General features: G+C 35.9%; 1 long non-coding RNA gene across 1 annotated transcript; it reads left to right on the top strand.

The window, feature by feature from the left end:
- The first annotated feature begins 616 nt into the window (after positions 1 to 616).
- Positions 617 to 9,720, top strand: LOC116894300. The gene is made up of 3 exons (XR_004387021.1): positions 617 to 784; positions 8,587 to 8,773; positions 8,919 to 9,720. It is a non-coding gene; the product is annotated as an uncharacterized LOC116894300 (long non-coding RNA).
- Positions 9,721 to 17,957: the final 8,237 nt, after the last annotated feature.

Raw genomic sequence — 17,957 nt, 5'->3', positions numbered from 1 at the left:
TACAAACATTTGTATATTGGAAATAGCTTCATGGTTAGAGATGGGAGATCATGTTTAGTTTTTTCTCTCAGTAGTGGGGGCTTATCAACTTTATGCAAATCACATGCATGTTGCTATGATCTGTATGTGATCATGTGTGAGTTAGTTAGGTCTGTAACATCTGGAAGACATTGTTTCCATCCCCACTGGCTCTTAGATTTCTCCCAACACAAAGATTCATGAGAGGTGAAGGGAGAGTATTGATAGAGAATTTTCATTTATGATTGATCTATCAAATCTCTTTTGCTCTCTGCACAATGTTCATGTATGTGGCTTTGCCTTTGTTCCCAACTATAACCGATAGTAGCTTCTAAGATCATGGCTTAGCAATATACTTATTAAAGGGAATAACAGAATGTCACTAGGATTCTTTAAATTGCCACATTTCTTTTGCTGAAAAAAAAAAAAAAAAAAAAAAAAAAAACGGTGTTTGGTATGTTCCTTGGTCCACAATCTACGTATTTCCCTTTCCTTGATCATATGAACAATGTCAGGAATGTGTCTCATTGTCTGGGCATTAATCCAATCAAATAATTTTTACTTACTCTCACCATATTTGTACCACTATTACACCCGTGTACACTGTAAAGAGCTCACCATTGTAATTGAAGGATTTCAGCTATGTTCCTCTTTGCTTTTCTCCTTAGGAAGTATGAATAAATTTTCCAATCCATGAACACTATTTAGAAGGGTGAATATTCACAGTTAGTCACCAACTGAAACATCTTCATGTTCAATGAGATAGGTAAGTGTGGTTCCATCAAAATGGCTTTGCTATCAGTTTTTGTAAAGCAACCAATAATGTGGGTAGTAACATACGTTGGTTGAGAGTTTCTCTGAGATCTCAGTCATCAAAACTCAATTACATGTACCCCATATATGGTACTGGAGGGGTTTTGGTTGTAAGAGAAGGCAGTAAGGTTGTACTCTCCCCATTTTTTGCTGTTGTATTTTAAGAATATTCCATTTACATATTACATATTGAGGCTGTCTACTATAGTACTTTTCTATAACATTCTTCAGATGGTCCACAGATTCTGTCTTCCCCTACCCTACTTTCATCCATTTCTGTATTTAATATTACTATTCCAATATCATATTACTTGAAATATCTCCAGATTTAATTATATTTTTTAGTTATTCAGGAAAACCTTCCATCCTTTCTAGTTCCTTACTCCATATCTTACCACTGAGAATTTAAGGATTCTTACAGGCATTTGTAAGGATTAAAAGCTAAGAAGCAGTTGTAAGTGATGACATCTAAATTTTTCTTTGGGGTCCTGAGTACCTCACTCAGGATGATTTTTCTCAGTCAGGATGACTTTTTTCTAGTTCTATCTGCTTAAGTAAGATTTCCACGATATCATTATTTCAAGAAGTGAGTTATATTTCATTGTGTAAATGTACCATATTTTCAATATTCATTCAGTTGTTTATGGACACAGTGTTGAGGGATATCTAGGCTAAGAATTCAGAACCCAAAATGTGGATGCATCCATCCTACATGGAAGAGAGAACAAAATAATTACAGGAGATAGAGGAAGGGAGGGACCTGGAAGGAAGTGAGGAGGGAGAGGGAAAAAGAGGGACAAGATCAGGTATTGGAAGGGATAGAAGAGAAGTACAGAAAGTCAGGAAACTGTATAGAAATAATTAGCTTGGGGACTGTGGAACTGAGTGTAGCTACTAAGACTTCCCAGATGCCAGCAAAACAAGAGGCTCCCAGGACCAAACAGGGATGACTTTAGCAGAAATAACCCACAAAGGAGAGATAGACCCTGAAGAGAACACCTGCAGTAAATAAGCAGAACCCCTAGTATGGGGCCACCCACTCATCTCAAAAATTTTAATCCAGAAATGTTCCTGCCAAAAGGAAAGACAGGGACAAAAATGGAACAGAATCTGAAGGAAAGGCCATCCAGAGACGGCCATATCTAGGGATCCGTTACATCTGCAGATACCAAACCCCAACACTACTGTCGATGTCAAGATGCACTTGCAAACATGAGCATGATATGGCTGTTCCCTGAGTGAGTCTATCAGCACCTATGCAAAATAGTTGCAGATACAGCCAATCATCAGACTGAGGCTTGGGGACCACAATGGAAGAGGTAGGGGAAGGACTGAAGGAGCTGTAGTGTATTGTAACCCCATAGGAAGAACACTGTGAATTAAGTAGACCACACAGAGCTACCAGAGACTAAACCACCAACCAAAAGTATACCTGGATTTCAACAGGGCTCTAGATACATGTGTAGCAGAGGATGGCCTTATCTGAAATCCACAGGAGGGATGGCACTTGGTACTTTATGCCCCACCATAGGATAACGCTATAGTGGTGAGGCAGGAGTGGATGAATCGGTGGAGAAGCACACTCATAGAGGCAAAGTGGATGGGGAGAGCGGGATGGGATGGGGTGTTGTAAAAGGATAACAGGTTAAGGGGTTATCATTTGAAATGTCAATGAATAAAATGATTAATTAAAACTTGTGACAAGTTACTTAAAAAGTAATCTTTCAATGTGAGAATGACCATGTTAATTTCCTCAGAATCCAAGGAGGTTGCAGTGCTCTTGACAGCTCTAGATGCAGATTCTTCCCACAGATATGTCCATTAATACTCTCAGATCACTGCCAAGAAATATACTTGTTTTCAGTAAGGCCAGAAAACTGGCGGTGTACTATGTGGAGATGCATTGTGTGATATGAGAACATTCAGCCCAAAAGGTGAATGCTGTTTGCCTCTGAATGCATGTATGTCTCAGAATTCCCTGGGAGGATAGCTTATTCTCCCCTGTTTTTTTTTTCCTCACAGGGGTACAGGACAAATCAGTTCCTTGTTATAGCAACCACTGAAGCCTCCCTACAGGATGATTACACTAAAAAGGCTTCAACCTCTATCTCTATTAAAAAATGATCTGTCCAACATGCCTTTCCATGTTAATATTTTTTTGTCTGCAATTTTCTATTAAACTTTGATAGGTTATAGTTTTTTCCTAGATTAAAAAGCCTGCTGTATCTAAAGTATATATTTCCTCTCTTACATATATGTGTGTATATATATATATATAAATCATATATATCAGATATATATATATATATACACTGTTTTGTAACACTTCTGAAATATTTTGGTTGCAAAATCAGAGAGGGTATTTAAGGAAATAAATATTGTCCACTAATAATTGCTTACATATGATTAATTCTAATATTACTTTTCTATACTATGTTATGGATTTCAACAATTTGAGCTCTATTTTTTCAAGGAATATCCACATATGGTCAAGGGAAAAAATCATATAGTATATTGATGCTAGCAATTTGGTATCATGATGCATCACTCACATTTCCTTTCCTGTTATTCATCCCCCATTTAAGCTCAAAAATCTTTAATGCATATCATGATCATACTTTCTTCTACATGCACTGTTTTAATTATTTAATGATCATGAATCTATGGAACGAACTATCCACATAGGTTTATGGAATCTATCAACTATTTTGTGTATATCATTATTATTGTGCCATATAGTTTTACACAGAAAATACTATATGTGCTAAACTGAAAATTACATATATTAACTTACATAATATAAAGAAGAATCACTGCCTTTCTATTTAAACAATGAAATATGCCTACTCATTTTGTACAACTATACAAGTCTATGCATGGTTTTCTATTCTCTGAATATTTTTCATGGATACACTAATTTATTGGTATGATTATGACTTATTATGGGTTGATTTAAATCAGTATGACTTAGCACAGTAATAGTGGTAGATGTGCAAGTAGTATGAAGGCCCTGTTTAAGTGCAGGATCCTACTAGAGAAAACAGTGCCAATTATAGATTTCATTTTGGGACACAATTCCAATTAAAAATTTTGGTTGTTCTCATGATAGGCAGTTCATCCTTGTATCAGTTGGAATTAATTGGCAGGAAGTATTTCCAAGCTTGACAAAGTGGTGATTACGTCTTTCCTGCAGTAGCCTGCTTCATATATTCTGGTACTATGAAAGCTATCCACTAAGATACACAGTAGAATCAAGCTTATTGGTCATTGCTAAATAAATTTATCTCTGTTCTTTGACTTAAGCATGTGTTGACTTCAGCAATAGGGTCTTAATTTCAAGTTCTGTATGGTAAGCAAGAAGGTTTGTAATGGACTGAATTGGAAGTCTCTGGAATGTAAATTCAAAGTAGAAAACCCAATACAGATATTGTCTCTGGACGACGTATTTGTTAGGCTATAATATCCAGTGGAAAATCATTGTCTTATTACTAGTTAACCCTATTTGAAAAATGTTTATACATATATTTGTATAGTGAAGTCTCTTTTACAGAAGTTTCCTTCCATAAGCCTTTTTCAAAATGACATTAGGGATATTTATCCTTCCTCATATTCACTCTGCAAATCTCAGCTTCTACTAGCATCACCATGTAATTTAGTGGTTTGTATATGCTTGGCCCAGCTAGTGGCACTATTTGGAAATGTAGTTTTGTTGGAGTAGGTGTGGCCCTGTGTGTGTAGTCTTTAATAACCACATCTTAGCTATCTGGGATCCAATCTTCTGCTTGCTGCCTTCATAATATAAGTGTAACTCTCAACTCTTACAGCCCCATGTCTGCCTTAAAACTGCTATGCTTCTACCTTGAAGGTAATAGACTGAACCTCTGAACCTATAAGTCGGCCACAATTCAATGTGATCTTTATAAGAGTTGCATTGCTCATGGTTTCTGTTCACAGAAGTAAAAGCCTTATTAAGACACTTAGTCTGTCACTAGTTTCCCTTCATATTTATACGATTGTTTTTTTTAAATTCCCCTCCAATAAAATAGAGACCCATGATATTATTAGTTTTCTGAGTTATGTATTTATTCCAAGTAGAACATATATCTGTGAAAATTATTTTTAAATTTTTAAATTTTAATTTGACATTTTACTTCTTCCCTTTACCTTCTGCTTGCTGTTGCCCTCCCAAATCACCAGCCCTCCCACCACCCTTCCCCTATTCTCCCTCTCCTCTTCTGAACAGATGTGGGCCACCTAGGCATCCTGTCCCCCTGACAATTGAGACAAAGGTGATTGCTGTTTAAGCCTGGCAATTCGAGTTTGCTCTCTAGAATACATGTACATGTGCATGTAGTGAACAGAATCCCCAAATTTTTCCTGTGATCCTTACATGTTGTCATGGCACATGCAAACATAGACACACACACACACACACACACACACACACACACACACACACACACACACACTTAATTAAATTGCAATACCTGAAAATGAATGAATTTTGAATCTTTATTAGCTTTTGAATTAGTAATTTTTGAAAATTTATTTTTTTCAGACAATATATTCTAATGCCAACTTATTTTGTCTTCCCTGACTCTTTCTAACACCACAATGACCTAATTCCTCATGTTCTCACACCACCCCTTAGAAAACATGAAAAGAAAAAACTAACCAGATGAAACAGAAAAAACAACCAAAGGAATCAGAAAAAGTAAAGCACAAGAAGCACATAGACACACAGAGATACATGCTTTTAGAGAAAAGCCCATGAAAATATTAAATTTGGATTCATAATGTGTGAGAAATTACCAGCATGGTTAAAAATACAATATATTATGAATCAAAAAAATTCAAAATTACCATTGATTCATTGAGGTAGAATGAAACCCCTGCCAGAGTGTGTATTCTACTCCCATGAAACTGTACAGGACCAAACTCGTTTTTGATATTAGAAAATTTTGTCAAGTGGAGAGAGCTTCTTAGTGAGGAAGATCACATTCAGTTCCAGCTATTAGTGATTAGACCACACATAATTTTACCTGAAAAACCTGTGCAAAAACTATTCATGGTTTCCTGATTTATATGAGTCCATATGTGTATCAGTCCTGCTATATTTCGACATTATTGCTGACTTGCTTGCATTCCTCCCCGCACCATTGTGACTTACAATATTTCTACTATTTCTTCTACAAATCCTTCCTGAGGCATGAGGAAGAGCTTGAATGGCAGTGACTCATTTAGAGAGGGTGATCCAAGGTCTTCCACTTTGTATATTGGCATATATAGATCTCAGTATCTGGCCCCATCTATTGTACATGCTAGTTTTTGTGATGACAGTAGAGCAGTATATTAATAGGTGGGAATAATAGAATGTTATTAGGAATCATTTTGTAGCTACATTTCTATAGCAGACAATAATACCTGCTTTAAGCCTTAAACTTCAGCATTTTTTCATGAGAACAATGGTTGAATTGTGTTCTGTCTCATTGTCTCAAATCAAGTCAGATAGTGTTTGCTTACTCTCTTGAAGGTGCCACTATTGAAGCAGTATATCCTGAGTATGTGAGATCAGATAGTACAGAGATTGGTTGGTGTTTAAGTTTTCCCTCAGTAACTATGCAGAATACATTTAAGTACCAGCAATATTCAAAATATTCAAAAGGTAAAGGTTTTAGGTATGCACCTGCTTGTCTTCTCTATGTTCAAAAGAAATTTAGATATTGTCTTCAACAATAGAGCTATCATCAGTTGTTTGGAGCAATCAATAGCTGAGGCAATAGTTTGAAGTGTTTGGAGCATTACAATGAGGACCCATTGTCCAAAAAAATATAATAGATTTAGCCAATACGTTGGGTTCAAGATTTCATTTGGGGGGAAGAGATGTCTAGTTTGGTCATTCCCTCCCATTACTTTTTAAAATTTATTTAATTATTTTTATGTATGTTACATATTAAGAACTGTTATGACACATAGTTTTAGCTGTCCTCCTTAATATTCCACTCCATCCTCTTCATTCCCCCATCTCCATTTAATTGCCTTATCCCAATGTCACTCCCAAATATCCCCATAATTATTTATATTATTTCTCAATCCTCACAAAATCCTTCCCTCCATCCTAATTCTTATATGCCCTTTTCATGTCTTAAAACATCCATATATAAGTTGATACAGACTCTTTTTGTTTTGAGGTTCTCGATAATGCATAATGAGGTTTTGTTATTGTTTTTATTGTTGTTGTTTCTTTGTTTGTTCCATCCATTTAACTATGAGTCCCATATTTCCATTTTTATGAGCTTAGCAGTATTTTTTGTAATAAAGCATATTTCATTATCAATTTCTCCACTATGGAAAAGTAGGCTATTTCCTAATTATAAGTAATGTGAATATTGTAGAAACGAAGAGTAAGTAGTAAGTATCTCTATAATATGATATAAATTCCCATGGATGTATGTCCAACAATGGTACACCTGTAACTTTAGGTAAACCATTCCCAGAAATCAAACCGATTTCCAAAGGGGCAGTACTAGTGTTTTTTTTTTTTTTCACCAGCAGTGGATGAGTTTTATTATGGGTAATTAGAGGAAGAAATTTGTCTTTGAATACCAAAAAGATACATAAGTAAAAGATGTGGAAATTGGGGTACAGAAGGCAATGGAAAGATTAGTATTCAGAGGCAAACCATAGCGAATAAAGTACCTAAATCATTGAAACATACTTTAGATGGGGATATTAAGCAATTTCAACACACACACACAAACACACACACACACACACACACACACACAATTTTGCTGTTTCATCAGTATAAAAGAAACCATCCAGAATATGAATACAAATTTGTTAATAAATTTATGAAACATGTAGTTCATGAATAGGGATATGAAAATATGAAGCTATACGCTTCATGGTAGATATTTAATAGGAAAAACAAAATAAAAATACGATAGTAGGTAAATCAGCCTACTTCAAATGAAATTGTCATTAAAAATTTATTCTCATGGAAGAAAGTACCTTTGGTACTCATAGATAATGGACAAATTATTCATTCTTGTCCTTAAAGACTCAAGCGAAGTTATGCCTGAAAGTTTGTTTATCTCTGTGCTCACACATCTACCTTTCAACAAAACAAGAACATTGATGGAAAACTCTACAAAAAGTTCACCACAGGTTATACTCCCCTCCTGGTCCACACAACCCCCTGACATTTCCACGTCCCATACTTCCTCCCAACCCTGCTTCCAGTGTCATAGAGGATGCCCCAACCCCACCCAACCCAACAGAACTCTAAGATTCCTGGGGACTCCAGTCTCTTGATGATTAGGTGCATCTTCTCTGACTGAACCCAGACCCAGGAGATCATTTCTTTATATGTGTTGGATGCCTCATCTCAGCTGATATATGCAGCTGAGGGGTGATCCAGTGTTTGAGAGATCACAGGGGTCCAGGTTACCTAAGACCACTGGTCCTCTGACAGTATTCCCCTCCTCCTCAGCTTCCTCCAGATTTTCCATAATTCAATCAGAGAGGTCATGGTTCATTGGTTGGGTGCACATATCAGCAGATGACTCTTTCAGCTACTTTTTGATTCTATTGAAGGACAGTCAGGATTGGTCTATTTTCTTGAATGCCCCATAGCCTCAGTATTTATGCCATGTCTTGGGGCCTCCCTTGAGCTGGATCCAACTTTGGGCCTGTCAGAACACAGAGGGATCGAAGAATACAATTTAACTTTTTTTTTATTTTTTTCAACAGGATTTACAGAGTCATCTCCAAGATAAAACCTATACTAGCTGGGACATCTAAAGTATGCTCTTCTTCAGAGTCGTTGAAAGAATGATGCAGTACCCTGTTTACTGCCACATCATGATATACACAAGTCATCACAATTGTTAAAGATCAATGAGAATCCACTCAGGCTGCCTGACTGAAATAATGGATGGTGAGAAATATTTTGCCAGGAGTACATACATAGTAGAAATTTAAATGTTTAATTTAATTGATTAATTTAATTGACAATTATTATGTGTGCTATATTTATTCTTCATTTTGTATTGGTGTACTCTTGCAAATATTTTTCATTTCAGTTGCACTCCAATTTATATAACTAATATGAATTTATTAGTTGAAGTCTTGAAGCTGTGAAAGTGGCAACCCACAGCCAGCAAGGATGGGGCAGTATTTCTGGCAACAGCAATTGAAGGTAACTCCTTTAGTAATAAACATTAACACTTTTAGATTGTCCCAAAACACATGCTAGCTTTCATTACAGCTCACCAATTACCTCTGTATCATTGTGCTTAGAGGCTTTCTAAAAAGAAAACAGTTGTAATCTTTGCTACTGAATGCATTAAGTGCTGAGAATTCAACATGAAGACCTCCCATTCCTCTGAAAATTTGTTTTGTTTTGCATGTAGGACAAAGCTTTTCCTCCTTAAAGAACACTTTAATTTCATATTTTTAATTATTCATTTTAATTGGATATTTTATTTATTTGGATTTCAAATGTTATCTCATTTCCAGGTTTACCCTATGCAGAACAATATCCCATTCCCCCTACCCCTGTTTCTATGAGGGTGTTCCCCATTGACCCACCCACTTCCACCTCACTGTCCTGGCATTCTCTTACACTGGGGCATCTAACCGTTACAGGACCAAGTGTTTCTTCTCCCATTGATGTCAGATAAAGCCACACTCTGATAAATATGTGGCTGGAGCCATGAATCCTTCCATGTCTACCTTTGGTTGTTGGTATAGTCCCTGGGAGCTCTGGGGGGTATGGTTGGTTGAGATTGTTGTACTTCCTAGCAGGTTGCAAAACTGTTCACCTCCTTGAGTCCTTTCCCTAACTCCTCAATTTGAGTCCAATTGTACTGTATAAATCAGTTCAATAATTGGCTGCAAGCATCTGCTTCTGTATTTGTCAGTCTCTTGCAGAGCCTCTCAATAGACAGCTCTCTCAGGCTCCTGTCAGCATGCACTTCTTGAAATCAGCAATACTGTCTGGGTTGGATGTATGTACATGGGATGGATCACCAGGTGGGGAAATCTCTAGATGGGCTTTCCATTAGGCTGTGCTCTGCACTTTGTCCCTGTATTGCCATTAGACTGGAGAAATTCTGGGTTAAAATTTGGAGATGAGTTAAAATTTGGAGATCCCATCCCCCAACTGGGAGCCTTACCTAACCTCTGTATATTGTCTCTACAGTTTCTTCCTCCCTTTGTTGGACAGTTCAGCTAAACTCATCCCCTTTGCTACCTGGGATCCTCTGGCTTTTCTGGCATTTGGGACTTTCTGGAGGCTACCTACTGTTCCCTATCCCTCATTGCTCTACACACCTGTTCAATTTCCTGACAGTCTGCCTATCATTTTGGTCTCCTCCTACATCTGATCCTGTCCCCTCTTTCCCCTCCCTCTACTCTTTCCCTCCCAGTAGCTGGTAAGATAATTATGCTTTCTAGGATAAACATAACTCTGTTTCTAAAGTGTCTTTTTCATGGCATATATACTTAGAAAATATATGGGCTTAAACCAAAATTTGGAAATCTTGATCTTGAGTGTTAGCATTATTCAATTTCTGTTGTTTTACATTTAAGATTTTCTATTATTTATTTTAAAATTCTTCTCTCATTCATTAAATACCCTATAGAGTGTCCCCCCTCTCCTCTCCATGCAGTCCTGTCCCATATCTTTCCTATGATCCAAATCCACTTCTCCAATGTAACTTTCAAAAAAAGCAAGTTTCCCTGAGACATATCAATTAATCATGGTATAGCATGTTACAAAAAAAGTAGGAATGATTCCTTTCAAGACTGAGTGATGCAAACATCAATGATTTAATTCCTTCTGGATTAACTAATGGAAAGGCTGCTTTAGATTTTCTTGTTACAATTTTTTTTTAATCTCATTACTAGACTACTTTGAGGAGTGGATTTAAAAATAGAGCAAATCATGAAAGATGCTTTCTAGGTAATACTGATATTAACTCAGTTTAAAGTTAAATATGTTCTTTCACTTTCAGTACCCTCCAGGGAAACTAGGATCCTATCGCATCAATGTGAGGCAGTCAGTAGACCTTTGATAGAATGTAAGTCATAAAAGAGAAGTTTGTTAATATCATGAACAGTGTTTAAACTGAGCTTAAGGAAGAAAAAAGAGTTTTGGCTTTCAACACCATAAGAACAGCAATGCCAAGAAACCAGAGCTTCCAGGAACTAAACCACTACCGAAAGAGTATACATGGACTGACTTAGTGCTACAACAGCATATGTAGCAAAGAATAGACTTGTTGGAGTGCCAGTGGCGATGGAAGCCCTTGGACCTGCCAAGTTTGGACCTCCAGTGCAGGGAAATATGGAGGAGGGGACAGTAAGGGGGATGGATGGGGGGAAATACCCAAATGAGGAGGGGGAGAATATGGGGGGCTTATGGACAGAAAAACAGGAAAAGGAATAACATTTGAAATGCAAGTAAAGAAATAAGTCTAATAATAATAATAATAATAATAATAATAATAATAATAATAATAATAGTAAAGTCTTTTGGGGAGGAGAAGGAAAATTTTAGATTTTAGACAAATTGTAAATTTTAGATAAAATTGTAAATTTTAGAAAACAGGGCAACCTTTCAACTAAAGCCCATAGAAAAAAGATATCTACTAGATTTCTGAGAAATTTGGAGGACTCATGAGAACATTGCAATTGTTGATATTTGGAAAGCTAAAAACTAGAACCAAAAATTTGGGGCTTTTAGTACCCACATAACAACTTACCACCAAACCATCTCAATTAACGTCCAATCAACTATCTGGTAAAATATTAGAAATTTACTATCAGATAACAGACACATGAAAGCTAAGATAGATCTATTGTCAAGTCTTATATAAAACCTATGGTAGATATTTTCTCACTTTCCATATATCTTCAGTTGATTTTTCCTAATAAAAATACTTGTAAAATATACGAGTATATGACCTTTGTTTACAATGTAGCTATACAAGTTTCTATAAATACTTCAGAGTTGGAACTTGTATTGAAATAATCCTAAATCTCTCTTACCAGATGCAGACATCCACATTTGGCTATGAGAAAATAATCTTTCCTTTTCTGTTCCAGTTAGATTTCTGTATACATCAATAAATATGTACCAAGATACTTCTAAATTTCTAAACGTTTTGTAATTGATTAGACCTAAATTCTTAGTATGATACCGCAAGAACTTATCATCTTACCTTTTGCAATTTGCCTGTATTTAAATTTCCAGGATAATGGGGAGAAAATTGGTACATTTATTTTATTTTTGGATATCAAAATAGATTTAAATTTCTTTTAAATTATTATTCATTTCTGTGTGGCAAAGACAGCCAATAATTAAGGTAAAGTCATTATATGCAAACAGTAATAATTAGAATTAGATTTCCATGATTTTAATAATTTCATTCACTTGCTCTTGCTACTTCCTCAAGCAAAGTATCTTCCAAATATTTCTTAGTTTGTACTTTTTTCTATATTCCTTAACTTACATCTTCTATCTACCAAATTATGTTTTCTGTATCTTCATGCATTTTGTTTCTCTCTTAGGAATGGTTACTTGTTATTATGGATTTGTTTCCAACACTATATTCTAATTGTGTCGCACCCCATTTCTCCTTCCTGGTTCTTGCCACCTCCATATCACATAAATCTCCTTGTTCTCTCTCCACTTAGAAAACATACACACATACATAGAAAACATAAATAAAGTAAAACAAAACAAAGAGCAAAAGTAATCAGAAAATAAATAAATAACACCTCACAAGAAGCACATAGATACAAAGACATAGGTCCCCACAAAAGCACCAATTAAAATACAAAATTCGCTGACCCCTGCCATAATATATGAAAAATCACCAGTATGGTTAAAAATGAGAATCCCTTGAGGCTGACTGAGTTTAAAAGGAGATGGAGATAATTAATTGCCCTGAGCACATACAAAATGCAGATTTAAAAGTGAAACTGATTTATTTAACCATTGTTTAGATTATATTTATACTTCATTCTATATAGGTGCATATTCTGCTATATACTTTTCATTTTGTTACATTACAATTTATATAACAGAGCTTTATTAGTTGAGGTGTTGAAGCCGGTTGTTCTTTAGAATATCCCATCATTGTGAGAGTTGGCACATTTACTTTCTTCAGCCACCATGGAGGGGGCACTATTTTGGCAACACTAATTGCAGATAATTTCTTCAGTGATGGTCATTAGCACTTTTGTATTGACCCAGGATATATGCTATTTTTCATTAGGATTGAGCAGTAAGCTCTGTAAAGAGGTTGGGTGGAGGAGAGGTGGGTATTATTCTGAATGATCTGAAACAGTTGACCTACAGGTGGATCCTGTTTGCTTCTAAATGCAGGTAGTGCTCAGACGTCAGCGTGAAGACAAGCCCATCCCACCCCAGGTTTATTCTGCATATGGAACAAAATTTTGATCCTTAAATCAACTACTCTTCAATCATTCCTCTTAGAATAATTGTTTACCAAAATTGATAATATTTAACGTTTTGTAAATCCCAATCAAATATGTTTTTGAAGAAACACCATTTTGTGAGACCAAGGGCTAAACTCCAACTCTAGGAAGAAAGTCACAAAGTTCACCTACACAAACATCATATGGCAACCCATCCCTCTAGCCAACAGTCAGTCAGGCTACAATAACAGAGTCAAGATACATATAGATATCGTAAGACATCCTGCAGAGAATAACTAACCATCCTGTTTATCAGTTGGGTTTGTTACTGTGTTCCATTCCAACAGAGTAGAACAGAATGCAGTTTTTAAAATATTAACTTGTTGGCCCTTCTGAAATTTCCCATGTTTGTTGTAACCATAATAAAACCACTGAACCCCTAAACTGGGGGCTATCATTTTGACATGATGTAATGGGGACATTGATATACCTGGAACTGGAAGTCATAATTAAAATCCCTACATATTTATATCAGAATTGGCCCCAACAGGGCTTTTTGGGGTCCCTGCAATTTGGGGATTGTAACAAGCCACGTAATAAAGGTCTGTTTACCTTTCTGGTAGATATGGAAGTCTGCTTCTACCAACAGTTGATAGATAAGCGTTTAGTAGAATAAACATAATTCTGTTTCTAAAGTGTCTTTTCCTCTCATATATACTTATATAAACACAGCCTTGAGCAAAATTTTTTAGTTATTACCCTTCACTATTAATCTTATTCAATTTCATCGTGTTACATTTAAGATTTGTAATAATAATAATTATTATTTATTACTATTACTATTATGTTTATTCTTCTCTCATTCATTACACATCATTTCCCTTCAACCACTCTATGAAACTCTACCCAGTATCTCTCCTATCACCCCAGATCCATTCTTCCTCCCATTCCTTCCAAAAACAAAGCAAAACAAAACAAACAAAAAAAAAGAGTCGTTATCACAGAGGATATTTTAAGAGAACACCTAACTTTATCATACAAAGTTACAGTAAGGCTAGGATATGTTGTGAATTCTGCAATTCTTTAATGTACCTGCCAATATGTATATAAACACAGAAGGCTGGAACACATTTTATAGGAGATACTTGCTTCACAGCCACATAATTTGTACTCAAGAATTATGCTAATTACAGTGTATGGTTGGGGGGGTTCACTGACTTTAAGCAATTATTTGCCTTTTTTTTTCTTTTTAATATTTATTACTCATTTTAAACGGTCAGTAAAGCCGTTTGTTATGAAAGCAAAAAAAAATTCAATATAGTCCTTTTGTGAAGTCATTTTGGTTATATCAGAATATAGCATAGGATATTAGTAATTAATTTATAACCAAAAAGCAAATGAAGGGCCAGTGGATGGAAAATGACTAAATACTGAAGAAAGCTGGCTCAAGAAGGATCAGAGTGATAAGATACCATCTTGAAAAGAGGAATGATGAGAAACACTCAGATATGCAGACAAGTGGATTCTTGTTCATAGAAAAATGGTTCTTGCAAAACCAAGGGTAAAGCAACTCTATCTAGTACTTTGCAAAATACGTCACAAAATCATCTTTATGGAAGAATTGATATGGTCTATCATTCAGTCCAATAGTGAAAGACCAATGAGATGTGCCCAGATCAAGTGAGGAAACCGAGGCAGTTGTAGATATTATCTGAGGATAAATATATTACAGGAGATAGACTATTACAGGGTCCAAAAATGTTTCTTATTAAAATAGAGTTATATATTAAAATATACATATATGCTAAATAGTAGATTCTGTATCCTGGATGAAATTTGAGTGAGGAAGCTAACACTCTCATTTTTTGGACATTTAAGTGTTTTGTTGTTGCTGCTGTTCTCGTTTCTGCTGAAAATATTTTCCCTTATACTTAGAGGGATTCGTCTATAGAATTTCGAAGGTGTTTGACAAATGCTCTAGTTGTATTTACAGTGGCATTCTAATAATTAATATTTTTTAAATAAAATCTTCCATTTTAAAACCTATTTCCCCTTTCCAATAAAGAACCATAATAGTTTTCATGAATTCTACCATCAAATATGAGCTTTGTCTAAATTGATTTTTACTCTAATTCTCAACATCATCATAACAGAATAAAAGTGAATGTCATAATCCTTGTAAATTCCCTTTCCCTGGTATTTCTGATATAGTTGTGGAGGTATGTTCCCAGTCTTAAGAGCCAGGGGAATTCTGGAGCCAGGGGAAAGAATTATTCCCAAGATCTCACAACATGGGGTCATAGAAATTGTGTGAAAATGACCTTCAATTCAATCAAACATTTCTGTCTAAACATTATGTCATTGTTTTTGCTTCCAGTATTACCTCTAGTAGCCAACTATTATAGGACGTAGTTATTTGAACTAAAGACATCTAAGGAATCATGGACTTTCTTTTACATAGGTAGAAATATTACATATCTTTGAACTCTTGTCGTCAACCCTCAAACTGTAGACACAATTGCTTAGTGTCTAATATCCTCTGAAGGTCGTAGTAGCTTTCAAACATTTTGTATTGCATTTTAAGGAAGCCAAGTATTATTATTTTGTATTGTCCCTTTGCCCCAAAGGATGTCTTAATCTTCAGGGAAATGAAAATCAAAAGGACATTGAGATTCTGAAACCTCGCACCAGTCAGAATGGCTTACACCAAAAACTCATGAGACAGAAGATGTTGATGAGAATACGGAATACTCAGATAATCACGCAGAAATTTGGAGATACAACCTGAATAGCCAGCTATACCAATTCTGAGCACATACCGATAAGATGATCCAACATATAACGACGTCACATGCTCCTTTACGTTCATAGCACCCTTATTTATAATAAGGAGAAGCTGGAAAAAAACTCAGATGCCATTAAACAGAGGAATGGATACAGAAATGTGGTACATTTACACAAAAGAGTACTATCCAGCTTTTTAAAAAAATGACTTCATGAAATTCTTAGGCAAATGGATGGAACTAGACAATATCATTCTTAGTGAACTGACCCAGTCATAACTGAACATATATGGTATGTACTCACAGACAAGTGGACATTAGACAAGTCCAGAGTATCCACGGTACAACTGAAAGACCATATGAAGTACAAGAAGGTGGAAGACCAATGTATGGATATTTCACTCTTACTAAAAATGTGGAACAAAATTATCATAAAAGATAGAAGGTGAGAAGGAATTGGAAGAAAAATAGGAGGAGGAGAAGAAAAGGGGGGCAAAATCAGGTATGGGAGGAGAATGGGTAGATGTACAGATGGTCAGGAAATTGAACAGAGGAGTGTAGCAATGTAGGATGCTGAACAGGTGTAGCCTCCAGTAAATCTCAAGTGCCAGGAAATCGGGGACCCCCTGGGGATGACTTTAGCTGAAATACCCAAAAATGGGGTGAGAGAATAAGGGGAAACATATGAAGAGGTTAGGCACAGTCTGCAATTGAGGGATAGGGCCACCCATCCATCTCACCAATATTAACCTGAAATTTCTCCTGTCTAAAGAAAAGGCAGGAACAAAAAGCAGAGCAGAGACTGAAGGAAAGAACATCCAGATACTGCTTCACCTAGGGTTCCATCCCTTAAAGGTACCAAACACAGATATAATTTCTGAGGCATAGAAGTGCCTCCTGACCAGAGCCTGATATAACTGTCTGCTGAGAGGCTCTGCCAGAGTCTTATCAATACAGATGCAGATACTTGCAGCCAAATGTCATACTGAACACTGGGACAAGATTTGAAGAGTTAGGGGAAGTCCTGAAAAAGCTAATGTGTTTTGCAACCCCATTGGTAGAAGCACAATATCAACAAATCAGAGGCACCAAGCTCTCAAGGGAAAGGCATAAACCAAAAAATCTACATAGAGGAACCTATGACTCCACATGCATATGTAGCAGAGGATGGCCTTATCTCACATTAATGGGCGAGGAGGCATTTTTTCCTGTGAAGGTTCAATGCTAGGGCAGTGAGTCTAGAGTTCAGGGCATGAAGAAATCACTATTATAGAAGCAGGGGTGAAGAGAATGAGATGGGGGTGGGTTGTGGAAGAAACCAGAAAGGGAGATGACATTTGAAATGTTCAGTACATAAAAATCTGTTAAAGTAATCCACTTAAGAAACTCATAAAAATCCATATACACAAACTCAAAGAAAAAAAATCACAGGATCAGCTCCTTAGACAAAGAAAAAACATTTGTAAAAAATACAACAACAACTCTTGTTTAAAATATTGGAGAAATCAGGAATCCAAGGCCATACCTAAACATAATAAAAACAATTTATTGCAAACAAACAGCTTATGTCAACTTAAATGGAGAGACATCTGAAGCAACCCCACTGTGATGGGGCACAAGACAAGGATGCTCCCTATGCTGATGTATATGCAATACAGTACTCACCATGCTATCAAGAACAAAAAGGCAACATAAAGAGATCAAAGGGATATAAATTGGCAAATAAGAAATAAAGGTATCATTATTTGCATAGGATATGATACTATACATAAGCGACTACAAAATTTCTACCAGAGAACTTCTCCAGCAGATAAACAATTTCAGTACTGTGGCCAGATATAAAATTAACTCAAATAAATCAGTAGCCTTCCTTTATACAAATCATAAATT

Source organism: Rattus rattus, chromosome 2, assembly GCF_011064425.1.
Source record: "Rattus rattus isolate New Zealand chromosome 2, Rrattus_CSIRO_v1, whole genome shotgun sequence".
NCBI lineage: Eukaryota > Metazoa > Chordata > Mammalia > Rodentia > Muridae > Rattus > Rattus rattus.
Note: the sequence above shows the minus strand (reverse complement) of the source record. Positions and strands in the feature narration are given on the sequence as shown.